The sequence below is a fragment of the Bos grunniens genome, chromosome 4, assembly GCF_055505025.1.
Source record: "Bos grunniens cultivar Pamir isolate PY7600 chromosome 4, Bosgru_T2T1.0, whole genome shotgun sequence".
Classification (NCBI taxonomy): Eukaryota; Metazoa; Chordata; class Mammalia; order Artiodactyla; family Bovidae; genus Bos; species Bos grunniens.
In genome coordinates this window covers 8,411,789-8,424,235 of record NC_141168.1, presented here as the reverse complement: position 1 = coordinate 8,424,235, position 12,447 = coordinate 8,411,789, and the positions used below count along the sequence as shown (strand labels likewise).

Here is a 12,447-nt window from a genome sequence, read left to right as displayed (position 1 = left end):
AGCCCGTAACAAGGCACATGGGCCAGTTGTAGAGAAGGGAACGGCCACCCACTCCAGTATTCTTGCCTGGAGAACTCCATGGACCGAGGAGCCTGGCAGGCTGCAGTCCACAGGGTCACAAAGAGTCGGACTCGACTTAGCAACTGAGCACGCATGCACGCTCTTTCTGATAAATTCCTAGAGGTGGGATTCTCTGTCAACTGGCATATATATTTCATTCACAGTGCCAAAGGGGTCCTGCCAAAGATTTTACCAATTGACACTCCACACGCCCTCATCGACTCCAAGCCCTGGCATTTTTCCATACCTGCCAAATGAAGAGGTAGAAAGTGTTATCTGAATATTAATCTAATTTGCTTTGATTTGCATTACACTGATTATGAATGAGGCTGAATAGCTTTTCGGATGTTTTTCTTAGTCCTTTGAGCACTCCCTGTGGATATGAGCATTTATGAGGCTCTTGATTTTTTTTTTCCAATTGGCACCAATTCACACTCCACCAGCAGTCTTTGGGAATGGGGATGCCTGCTTTCAGAACAGGGATGTATCAGTGTGAACTGGACTCAACAGAGGACGATCCAGCAGGAAGACCACTAGGTCTGGGTAAGCTTGAATAGAAGGGCATTTTCATCAGGGAAACACACACAGGGAGTGAGAGTGGGGCGTGTTTTGGAAGCGAAGGGTAAAGGGTCTTGGTGAGAGCAGAGGACAGTTAGCTGGGACTGACCAGGAAGAATATGAGATAAGCAAAGGGACCTCGGGATGGAGAGACTCAAATTAAAGCCAAACTGCTTATCCCACAGGTGATGAGAAGCCATGACAGATTCTTAAGCAAGGGAGTGATTTACAACTTCTGTTAACTTTCTTGCTTGATCAAAACTCTAAATTCTCAACATGTTTTGTTGTTGTTCAGTTGCTCAGTCATGTCCAGCCCTTCGGACCCCATGGACTGTAGCCCGCCAGGCTCCTCCGTCCATGGGGATTCCCCAGGCAAGAATGCTGGAGTGGGTGCCACGTCCTTCTCCAGGGGACCTTCCTGAATCAAGGTTTGAACTAGCATCTCCTGCGTTGCAGGTGGATTCTTTGCCTCTGACCCACCAGGTTCTCCATGTTCCAGATTAAACTTCACTCTCTTTACACTAGCGGGGATTGGGGAAAGAAAGGAAATGACATCCTTTGGACAGTTACTTGGGAGAAGATCTTGAGACATATTTATTCACAATACCAGGCATCCCAGTGAACCCACTGAGCCATTTTTTCGTAACTTCTTTAATCATATCTTGACTAAAACTCAGTTTGTAATTTACTCCTGCCCTGTCTTTTACTGCTGCCTCTTGGTTTTTTCCGCATAAACTCTTGCAGAGCCTCAGAGGGCCCCAGAGGCCAGACAGAGGCACACTCCACACTCAGGTAAAGGATGCCTTCCTTCCACAGAGCCTCATAGCCCATCCCCAGCCCCAGCCCGTGGTATTGCCTGTCTCTCTAGATTCTTTATGTGGCTGTGGGTATTCCTCTGTAATGCAAATTCCCTGTTATCCTCATGAACACACATGCACAGCCAGAGTTTAATCTACTAACCACGCTTGTCAGAAGCAGGTGGGCCTTTTTGTGGCTGTCCTCTGGGTTAGAGGGAAAGCCAGGAATAAGAAAAATGTGCTTGTAATCATATTTGCTTGGACTCTGTTTCACATGTATCCTACGAAGCTGGAAGAAGAAACTATTAAGAAACAGTCAAAACAAAAACAAAAAACACCAATATTGTGGCAACAGCAAAGACCAAAGGTTCTCATTTTTCTAAGACCTCTGGGATGGGGGACAGGGGGCGTGCTGAACCAAGTGAGAAATGAGATCACAAGTGGGGAGATTAAGTCAATTCCAGGAAACAAGCCAAGTCACTTCCTGGTTTAAAACAAAAACCTTGATTAAACAAATTATTTAAAAGTCCCCCAGGGCAGGGAAGGGGGAGTGCTCTTTGTACAAAGTGTAACTGTGGCAGGTGTGCTGTTCAATCAAGTCTGCAAACATTTATTACAGCTTGCAGTGTGCCAAGCACAGTTCTGAGCCCTGAAAATGAGTCTCTTCTCTCCAAAACCCATCCCATCAGGCAGTCAGGAGATAACACACAAAAAACTCTAATACTCAGGAGTCTGTGATGGTGGTTTGGTGGTTCAGTTGCTAAGTCGTGTCCAACTCTTGCAACCCCATGGACTGTAGCCCGCCAGGCTGCCTCTGTCCATGGGATTCTCCAGGCAAGAATACTAGAGTGGGTGGCCATTCCCTTCGCCAAGGGATCCTCCCGACCCAGGAATCGAACCTGGGTCTCCTGCACTGCAGGCAGATTCTTTACCATCTGAGTTACGAGGGAAGCCTGTAGTAGGTGCCAATTTAAAGGTTCAAACAGCAGTGAGGTGGGGAAAGAAAACAAGGAATTGTGGGAGAGCCAGGGCAGTTGAGGAGATAAGAATTGGAACCCAGAGCCAGCTGACTAACTCAACTCCTGGAACCATTTGGGTTCATCTTGTTCATCCTCACCTGTAATATGAAGATGACAATAACCTCTTCATCATGCTGTCCTTGAAAGGGTTTTAAAAACAACTATGTGCCCTTCCCAGGATAGCACCTGGCACATAGAAAGTGCTTGGGAAAGGTTAATTTTCATCAGGGCAGCCCTCAATCATTTTATTTCTGATTATTATACTATCAAACTTTTCTACGACCACTTAATATTTATTTTAAAACTTTGCTTAATCATGGCTGACCCTTGAAAACATTAAGTGAAATAAACCAGACACAACAGGATGGATACTATATGATTCCATTATATGCAGTATCTAGGCAAATTCACAGACATAGAAAGTAGAATAGAGGTTCTGGGGGGAGGGGAGGTGGAGAGGATACAGATACAGAAGCACATGTGCTCTGTCGGGTCTGACTCTGAGACCCCACGGACTGTAGCCCGCCAGGCTCCTCTGTGCGTGGCATTCTCCAGGCAAGAATACCAGTCAGTGGGCTGCCACTTTCTCCTCCAGGGGATCTTCCCAACCCAAGGATCAAACCCACGTCTCCTGTATCTCTGGCAGATTAGGGACTGGGGAGTTATCTGCTTCCTGAGCAGTTTCTGCTTGAGCTGATAAATGTTTGAAAGCAGCCTTGATGGATGCAAAACAATGTGAATGCACTAAAGGCCGCTGAATCACACTTACAAATGGGCAAGTTTTTATGCTGTAGATAGTCTACCACAATGAGAACATATTTCCCTGTGGCTTCCCACCATGGAGGGATAATACAAACTAGCGACTGTTTCCTAGAGAAACTTCTTAGAGAAGAAACTTTATCCCCTGAACCGAAGGCTGAGTTCTACAAACAGGTACTATGGGATGGTGGCTCTAGAGAGTTCTCCATAACCCTTCAGGCCAGTTTCTTGGCTCCCCTCTCTCCCCAAACAAAGCCCCACTTAGAAGTGATCCACAGACTGGAACTCGTGTCCCAAGCAGTTAAGGCGCAACAGAGACACTCAGGTGGGGCTGATATTTCCCCTAGGCGGGCCCTTCCCCGAGGATGCGGCGGAGATGGGAAGGATTTACCCAGGAGTCTGTGCGTCTTCGGGCCTGGGGGGCAGGGCAGGCCCCGCGTCCTCTGCTTTCCTGGGACAGACAAAGAGAAGAGGAGAAGGCAATGGCAACCCACTCCAGTACTCTTGCCTGCAAAAATCCCACGGTCGGAGGGGCCTAATGGGCTGCAGTCCATGGGGTCGCTAGGAGTCGGACAGGACTGAGCGACTTCACTTTCACTCTTCACTTTCATGCATTGGAGAAGGAAATGGCAACCCACTCCAGTGTTCTTGCCTGGAGAATCCCAGGGACGGGGGAGCCTGGTGGGCTGCCGTCTATGGGGTCGCACAGAGTCGGACACGACTGAAGCAACTTAGTAGTAGTAGTAGCAAAGAGAAGAGGGGGTGTCCCGTGGGTCAGCTCTGCTGGGACTCCTGGTCCAGTCCATCGTCCAACCCAGTTTCCGTCTGAAAGCTGACTACACCTCCTCCTAATCCGAGCTTGTGGTGACTTCTCTACTCGGCCATTTCTCCAGCGCAAGATAGCCCGGCCACCGCCCAACAGAAGGGATGGACTGGTTTCCTTCTTGTTCTTCTATGAAACTAAACGGTTTGGGATATCAGAACAGGTACTTTTCCCGTTTTTTCTGAAAAATCCAGGAAAAGGCGTGAGGTTGTTCGAGGTGCAAGGTTGTGTACTCGGTTGATATGAATCAGGTGCTGTGAGAAACGGCTTCCGGTGGGTCTTACGCAGGTCAGGGTCCTGGGTTCCCACAAGCGCTACCCCTGGGAAGCCCTGTGACCTAGTGTGGACCCAGTATCCCAAACCCCTCCTCTACAAAACGCTTCAAGTTTCCCTTCCAAGTCTACAGTTCTGCAGCAAAAGTCTATGAAATTAGTACCAGAAAGAAAATAGAAATGGTTACATATTTGAGCCTGAGCACCATTTTATAGATTAATGGGTTCATGATGTTAGCAAAAGATATGTGTGGTGGATCCAGTTGCTGCCGCTCAAAAGCCTGTAAACAGGCCAGGTTGATGGAAAGAAAAGTTTGCTTTATTTCAGATGCTGGCAACTGTTGGTGGGGAGAGGGTGAAAGACATCTGTCCAAAGGCCAACTCCCCCTGCCTTACAAGCACGGGGTGAGAGCTTTTATAGACAGAGTGGGAGGAGGTTTCATACAGTCATCTTTAATTGGTCATCAGTGGTCTGACTTTAATTGGTCATCAGTGGTCTGACTAGCATCATCTTGGTTGTTTTAGGTAGAGTTAGAACAAAGTTAGTGGAGGTGATGGAATTCCAGTTGATCTTTTTCAAATCATAAAAGATGATGCTGTGAAAGTGCTGTACTCAATATGTCAGCAAGTTTGGAAAACTCAACAGTGGCCACAAGACTGGAAAAGGTCAGTTTTCATTCCAATCCCAGATAGAGGTAATGCCAAAGAATGTTCAAACTACCACACAATTGCACGCATCTCACACCCTAGCAAAGTAATGCTCAAAATTCTCCAAGCCAGACTTCAACAGTACATGAACCATGAACTTCCAAATGTTCAAGCTGGATTTAGAAAAGGTAGAGGAACCAAAGATCAAATTGCCAACATTCACTGAGTCATCAAAAAAGTGAGAGAGTTTCATAAAAACATCTACTTCTGCTTTATTGACATGCCAAAGCCTTTTACTGTGTGGATCACAATAAGCTGTGGAAAATTCTTCAAGAGGTGGGACCTCTTACCTGACCAGACCACCTTACCTGCCTCCTGAGAAACCTGTATGCAGGTCGAGAAGCAACAGTTAGAACTGGGCATGGAACAACAGACTGGTTCCAAATTGGGAAAGAAGTATGTCAAGGCTATATATTGTCACCCTGCTTATTAAACTTATATGCAGAGTACATCATGAGAAATGCTGGGCTGGATGAAGCACCAACTGGAATCAAGATTGCTGGGAGAAATATCAATCACCTCAGATATGCAGATGACACCACACTTGTGGCAGAAAGCAAAGAACTAAAGAGCCTCTTGATGAAAATGAAAGAGGAGAGTGAAAAAGTTCACTTAAAATGAAACATTCAGAAAACTGAGATCATGGCACCTGGTCCCATCATTTCATGGCAAATAGATGGGGAAACAATGGAAACAGTGAGAGACTTTATTTTCTTGGGCTCCAAAATCACTGCAGATGGTGACTGCAGCCATGAAATTAAAAGATACTTGCTCCTTGGAAGGAAAGTTATGACCAACCTAGACAGCATATGAAAAAGCAGAGACATTTCTTTGCCAACAAAGTTCTGTCTAGTCAAAGCTTTGATTTTTCCAGTAGTCATGTATGGATGGGAGAGTTGGACTATAAATAAAGCTGATCGCCGAAGAATTGATGCTTTGGAACTGTGCTGTTGGAGAAGACTCTTGAGAGTCCCTTGGACTGCAAGGAGATCCAGTCAGTCCATCCTAAAGGAGATCAGTCCTGAATATTCATTGGAAGGACTGATGCTGAAGCTGAAACTCCAATCCTTTGGCCACCTGATGCAAAGAATGGACTCATTTGAAAAGACCCTGATGCTGGGAAAGATTGAAGGCAGGAGGAGAAGGGGACGACAGAGGATGAGATGGTTGGATGGCATCACCAACTCAATGGACATGAGTTTGAGCAAGCTCCAGAAGTTGGTGATGGACAGGGAAGCCTGGCATGCTGCAGTCTATGGGATCACAAAGAGTCGGACACAACTGAGCAACTGAACTGAACGGAATCTTTAGTTCCAGAGTGCGCTTGTTTCCATTTCTTTGCAGTCAGTTCTTGGCATTGTGGCAGCTTAAATCCTGGTCACCACGTAGTTAACTTCTCCACCTGGTGTTTTGATATCTATAAGACGGCTCACAGGATATGGCTCAGAATATTATCTACAGCCCTTGAGAAAGAACTAAAGGTCCTTGACTGTGCTTAGTGACTACATTAATATTACTTAGTCTCTTTAGACTGTTTTCCTCTCTCTCAGCATTTCTCACTTCTCTGATTAAACTTACTCTTTGACTAAAGTTTTCCGCTGGCAAAAAGCAGACAGAAGGCCTGGTGGGGGGACAAGGATCATAGCTCCGTTTCAATGACTCAGAGCTGCTTTGTGCTAAATTGCTTGCTACCAGGTGTCTGGCATCAGATAGCAGCAGGCACCTCGGTTCTCAAGGCCTCCTGATCCTGGCTACGAAGCTCAGGTGTGCTGCTTGAGATCCGATTATAACCCTGAATTGGCACATTTCCCTTTTCATCAGCATGCTGTTGAAAAATAAGCATGTGGCGATAACTTAAGAACTTTCTCTGGCTAGATGAGCTATGAGTAATTCTGGTTTCATTTTATTCAAATCTTATCCTCCAATTTTTAGTATGACGCCTATTTCAAATGCTGCCTGAATACCTCCTAGCAACCATACCTGTCCTGGAATGGCACGGGAATTTCAGCCTTCAGACTCACTTTCCTTCTGGGGCAGAACCAAGAGACCCTCCAGGGAAGTTGAGACCCATCCCTGGGGCTGAGGTTTGGAGGGATGTGAGAGTCACACACAGAAAAGCTGGTTCCTCCAAAGTTATCAAGCGGAAGGACTAAGACCCTGACAAACGTAGAGGCAAGCAGCACAGTAATGAAATTACTGGCTAGAATGTGGCAAATGTTCTCCAACCCGGGAAGGACTTACATGCCACCACAGGCAGGGACAGGATGCCGTCCTATTTCTCTGGTGTCACTGGGATAGAGCTTATACTTGGTATGCCTTTAGTAATGGGGGCTTCATGTTGATGATTTGGTGTGGACTCGAGCCCACCACAGAGACCGTGGGAAGTGGTTACTGTGGAGGGCTCTTCTGAAGCCAGCAAAACATAGGTCCTGCCCCACCTGTCATTACCCAGGAGGTGATGGTCAACATAAGAAAAGCCCTGATGAAACTCTGGTCAGGGGCTGAGGGTAGGAGAAAGGACTCTTCTGACCATGGTGTGACTTAAGGGTGAGAGAGAACTGTTCTGGGCAGCGAGGGGCCACTGTTTGGTGAGATCAGCTGCCACTTCACTTTGTTCCAGAAACATCGACATTGGTGTAGCAGGTGTGAATGTGCACTGCCATTGACTCAGGTGGGCAAGACGTACAACCAGACTTTTAAAGCCATTAGGAGCTCTCCATGCTACCTGGGAGCAGAAAATGCAGTCCAGTCACTTTCTGATCCAGGGTTATTTCTCCCCGAGGCAGAGTCTTAAAATTCCAGGAGTGTTTCCAACACGTCCTGTTTCCCATGGGCTTCCCCAGTGGCTCAGAAGTGCAGGAGATGCAAGTTTGATCCCTGGGTCAGGAAGATCCCCTGGAGAAAGAAATGGCAACGCACTCCAGTATTCTTGCCTGGGAAATCTCATGGACAGAGGAGCCTGGCGGGCTACAGTCCTTGGGGTCACAAAGAGTCGGACACGACTGAGCACGCATGTTGCACCCGTTTCCCGCTGGCCCCTGTGGGTGATGTACTGTATCTCAAGTCCAGTCATCAGCTTGTCTCCAAGCCGGCACTGGCTGGGTGGACACCTTGTTCTTATCTGATCCCCATCTCTCTGCTAATACAGTCCCTTGTGCCCACTGACCTCTCCTCACTATGAGCCCTACTCACACACACAAGGAAGCCTGGACCATTCTCCCCAGCTCTGAGTGTTCCAGACATGGGACAGCAAGTGCCAAGACCCTAGGGCAGGACCCAGCACATCACTGGGGTGACTGGAGGAGTGAGTGAGGAAACGGGGCGGGAGGGAGCCAGGAGCCAAGTCACACTGGGCCTTTTAGGCCGTGGGGGAGATTTTGTATAAGTGTTTGCAGAAGGCCATTGGAGGACTTTGAGCAAGGGAGGTACGTATACACAGTCACCTTTCCAGGTGGGCCGGAAGTAGATGACATGACCCTAGTTAGAGGGCTGTCCTGATAGTTGAAGTGAGAAATGACGATGGCTTGAAATAAAGTATAAATAGAAATTGTAGAAGTAGTAGCTGGATAATACGATATATTTTGCAGGTCAAGACAGTAGAACTTGCTGTTGGATTTAAGGTGTGAAAAAAGGAGAAGAATCTAAGGTTAATCCTGGATTTTGAAGAGTGGTGTCATTGATTGGGGCTGGCACAGGCCCAGGGGGGTGTGATTGGAGGAAAAGTTGGCAAAGGAGCGGTGGGAACCGAGAGGTCTGTGGCCTTGTCCCTGTGGGATGGTGATTAGGCTTCTCAGTAGTAGAGGAATATAAGAGGCAATTTTGTGCCCATTAGCAAAGCCTAGTAAAATAACGTAGGAAAGAGAATTTAAGGGTGCTTGATTGCAAGATATGCTGGGTTAGTGGGAAAGATGAAGCCAGTTCAGATGACTGGGGCCAGGAGGCTGAGGGCAAAGTTTTCTCTCCCCTGAGGCCTGTCTCCAGGGAGGTGAACAGGCCCAGAGAACTTAATCGGCTGGATCTGGTTTTCAGCTGGCCAAGCTGGGACGTGGTCTCTTGCCTGCATGTTGGCACACCTTGCCTTGCAGGGAGCTGGGCCCTGTGCCTCTACCCTCCCGGGGGCAGGTAGTTGGAGGCCTGATCCAAATAGAGAGGAGACCGAGGCAATTTGTGCTGGTAAACACCAGCTTGATGCCCTGTGGAATATTGAAGGTAGACTCAATCGGGCTCCCGTTCATCACACCCTCTGGGCAGCCAGCTGCCCCACCCACAGTGACCCACGTGTCCTCTGCCCCTGGCCAAAGTCCTGAGTCAGCGACCCCAGGCAGACTCTGATAGTCCGAGGCTACACAATCTCTTGAAACATTTGGTGCAATTAAAACAAGAGGCTTGATTTCTGAGAACTTGATTTTCACATAATGTGTGAAAATCAAGTTTCACACAAGTTTCACTTTCACCAAGAAAACCTGCAAATGTGTCACAGGTGCTGTGGGATATGCGACCCACCTGTGGCAGAAAAAGTCAGAATGTGTTTATTGAAATATACATTACTGTGTGTAAAATGTGTCGCAAGAATCGGACATGACTTAGCTACTAAACCACCACATGTGTAAAATAGATAGCTAATGGGAAGTTGCTGTAACCACAGGGACCTCAGCTTGGTGCTCTGTGACAACCTAGTGGGGTGGGAGGTGGGGGGAAAATTCAAGAGGAAGGGGACATGTGTATACCTATGGCTGATTCATGTTGATGTGTGGCAGAAACCAACACAATATTGTCAAGCAATTATCTTCCAATTAAAAATAAATTTTTAGAAGAAAACTAATGGGGGAGGCTAGCTGCTTCCAAGCTTTCTTGGGAAACTTGTCCCAGTCACTGAAACAAATGACCGGCATAGATGAGAGCAAACATGCTTCTGAGAATTAACTGGGAGAATCAGAAGCCCTTGCACCTGGGTTTCAAGCCACTCAGCTGGAATTAGGATGTCCGTGCAGCTGCTAGCAAACAAAACTAGAAGGTTCCAGAGAATGTTCTAATCTTGCTTCTAGTTGATTAACTGAAGTTCCCTGACTTTCACCAAGAAAACCTCTGGAGGACCTTGTCCATCATCTGCCCGTGACTCACCTGTCTTGTAGACAAGGGAGCCCTCTGCTCCTGGGACAGTTTCTTGCTCCATCCACAGTGGGTGTGAGGGGTCAGGGCACCATACAGGTCTCCTGGGATGACTGGCCATGCCCAGAGACAATGTTGGCACTAAGCAGCCTTTCCTACTTGAAGAGTCTTCTTGATGGAAAGTGACAGCCCAAGGGATTGTGCAGAAGCTGTCATCAGGGTGATGCCGAGAGATCGGCCTCTGTGCGCAGGTGCCGAATCAGATCTCAGAGACAAGAGTTCTGGGTGAGGTAGAAAACAATAGCTTTATTGCTTTGCCAGGCAAAGGGAGATACAGTGGGATCCTGTCTCTCAAAACTGTGTCCCAGCCTGCGAGGTTGAGGAGCAAGCTCCAGGCTTTGGTGATGGACAGGGAAGCCTGGCATGCTGCAGTCCATGGGGTCGCAAAGAGTCAGACAAAACTGAGCAACTGAACTGAACTGACTGAATCTGTGAGGATTTGGTGAGGAGTTTTATAGCAATGGTTCAAGGACAGCTGGGGTTGCTGATAAGAGTAAGGCTGTGCTTCTTTAATGTGGTTTCACGTAATCTCTTGATGAGCTTCTCTGGCTTCTTTAATCCAGCCTCAAGTGATCTTCTCTGGGGTGAAGAATGCAGACATCTTTCATTTATTGGATTTTAGTTATATGAAGAGCTCAAAGATGTCAGTTCAGTTCAGTCGCTCAGTCATGTCCAACTCTTTGCGACCCCATGGACTGCAGCACGCCAGGCTTCCCTGTCCATCATCAGCTCCAGGAGCTTACTCAAACTCATGTCCATCGAGTCGGTGATGCCATCCAACCATCTCATCCTCTGTCATCCCCTTCTCCTTCTGCCTTCAATCTTTCCCAGCATCAGGGTCTTTTTCAGTGAGTCAGTTCTTCACATCAGGTGGCCAAAGTATTTGAGCTGCAGTTTCAGCATCAGTCCTTCCAATGAATATTGAGGACTGATTTCCTTTACAATTGACTGGTTTGATCTCCTTGCAGTCCAAGGGACTCTTAAGAGTCTCCTCCAACACCACAGTTCAAAAACATCAATTCTTCAGCACTCAGCTTTTTTTATGGTCCAACTCTCACATCTATACATGACCACTGGAAAAGCCATATTCTTTGACTGGACGGACCTTTGTTTGGCAAAGTAATGTCTCTGCTTTTTTAATATGCTGTCTAGGTTGGTCATAGGTTTTCTTCCAAGGAGCAAGTGTCTTTTATTTCATAGTTGCAGTCACCATCTGCAGTGATTTTGAAGCCCAAAAAAATAAAGTCTCTCACTGTTTCCACTGTTTCCCCATCTCATTACCATGAAGTAATGGGACCAGATGCCATGATCTTCGTTTTCTGAATGTTGAGCTTTAAGCCAACTTTTTCACTCTCCTCTTTCACTTTCATCAAGAGGCTTTTTAGTTCTTCGCTTTCTGCCATAAGGGTAGTGTGATCTGCATATCTGAGGTTATTGATATTTCTCCCAGCAATCTGATTCCAGGTTGTGCTTCATCCAGCCTGGCTGATGTACTCTGCATATAATAAGCAGGATGACAATATACAGCCTTGACGTACTCCTTTCCTGATTTGGAACCAGTGCATTGTTCCATGTCCAGTTCTAACTGTTGCTTCTTGACCTGCATACAGATTTCTCAGGAGGCAGGTCAGGTCGTCTGGTATTCCCATCTCTTAAAGAATTTTCCACAGTTTGTTGTGACCTACACAGTCAAAGGTTTTGACATAGTCAATAAAGCAGAAGTAGATGTTTTTCTGGAATTCTCTGGCTTTTTCTATGATCCAACAGATGTTGGCAATTTGATTTCTGGTTCCTCTGCCTTTTCTAAATTCACCTGGAACATCTGGAAGTTCTGGTTCATGTACAGTTAAAGCCTAGCTTGGAGAATTTCGAGCATTACTTTGCTAGCTTGTGAGATAAATGCAATTGTGTGGTTGTTTGAACATTCTTTGGCATGCCTTTCTTGGAATTGGAATGAAAACTGACCTTTTCCAGTCCTGTGGCCAGTTGAGCTTTCCAAATTTGCTGGCATATTGAGTGTAGCACTTTCACAGCATCATCTTTTAGGATTTGAAATAGTTCAACTGGAATTCCATCACCTCCACTAGCTTTGTAGTGATGCTTTCTAATGCCCTCTTGACTTCACATTCGAGGATGTCTGGTTCTATGTGAGTGATCACACCATTATGATTATCTGGGCCACGAAGATCTTTTTTGTACAGTTCTTCTGTGTATTCTTGCCACCTCTTCTTAATATCTTCTGCTTCTGTTAGGTCCATACCATTTCTGTCCTTTATCGAGCC

General features: G+C 46.7%; 1 long non-coding RNA gene across 2 annotated transcripts in view; it reads left to right on the top strand.

The window, feature by feature from the left end:
• Nucleotides 1-3,562: 3,562 nt before the first annotated feature.
• LOC147373530 (uncharacterized) overlaps nt 3,563-12,447 on the top strand; it is a 57,968-nt gene continuing 49,083 nt past the window's right edge. For both annotated transcript variants that reach the window (XR_015161963.1, XR_015161962.1), the window contains exon 1: nt 3,563-4,179. This is a non-coding gene — a long non-coding RNA (uncharacterized LOC147373530). The remainder of the gene's footprint in view (nt 4,180-12,447) is intronic.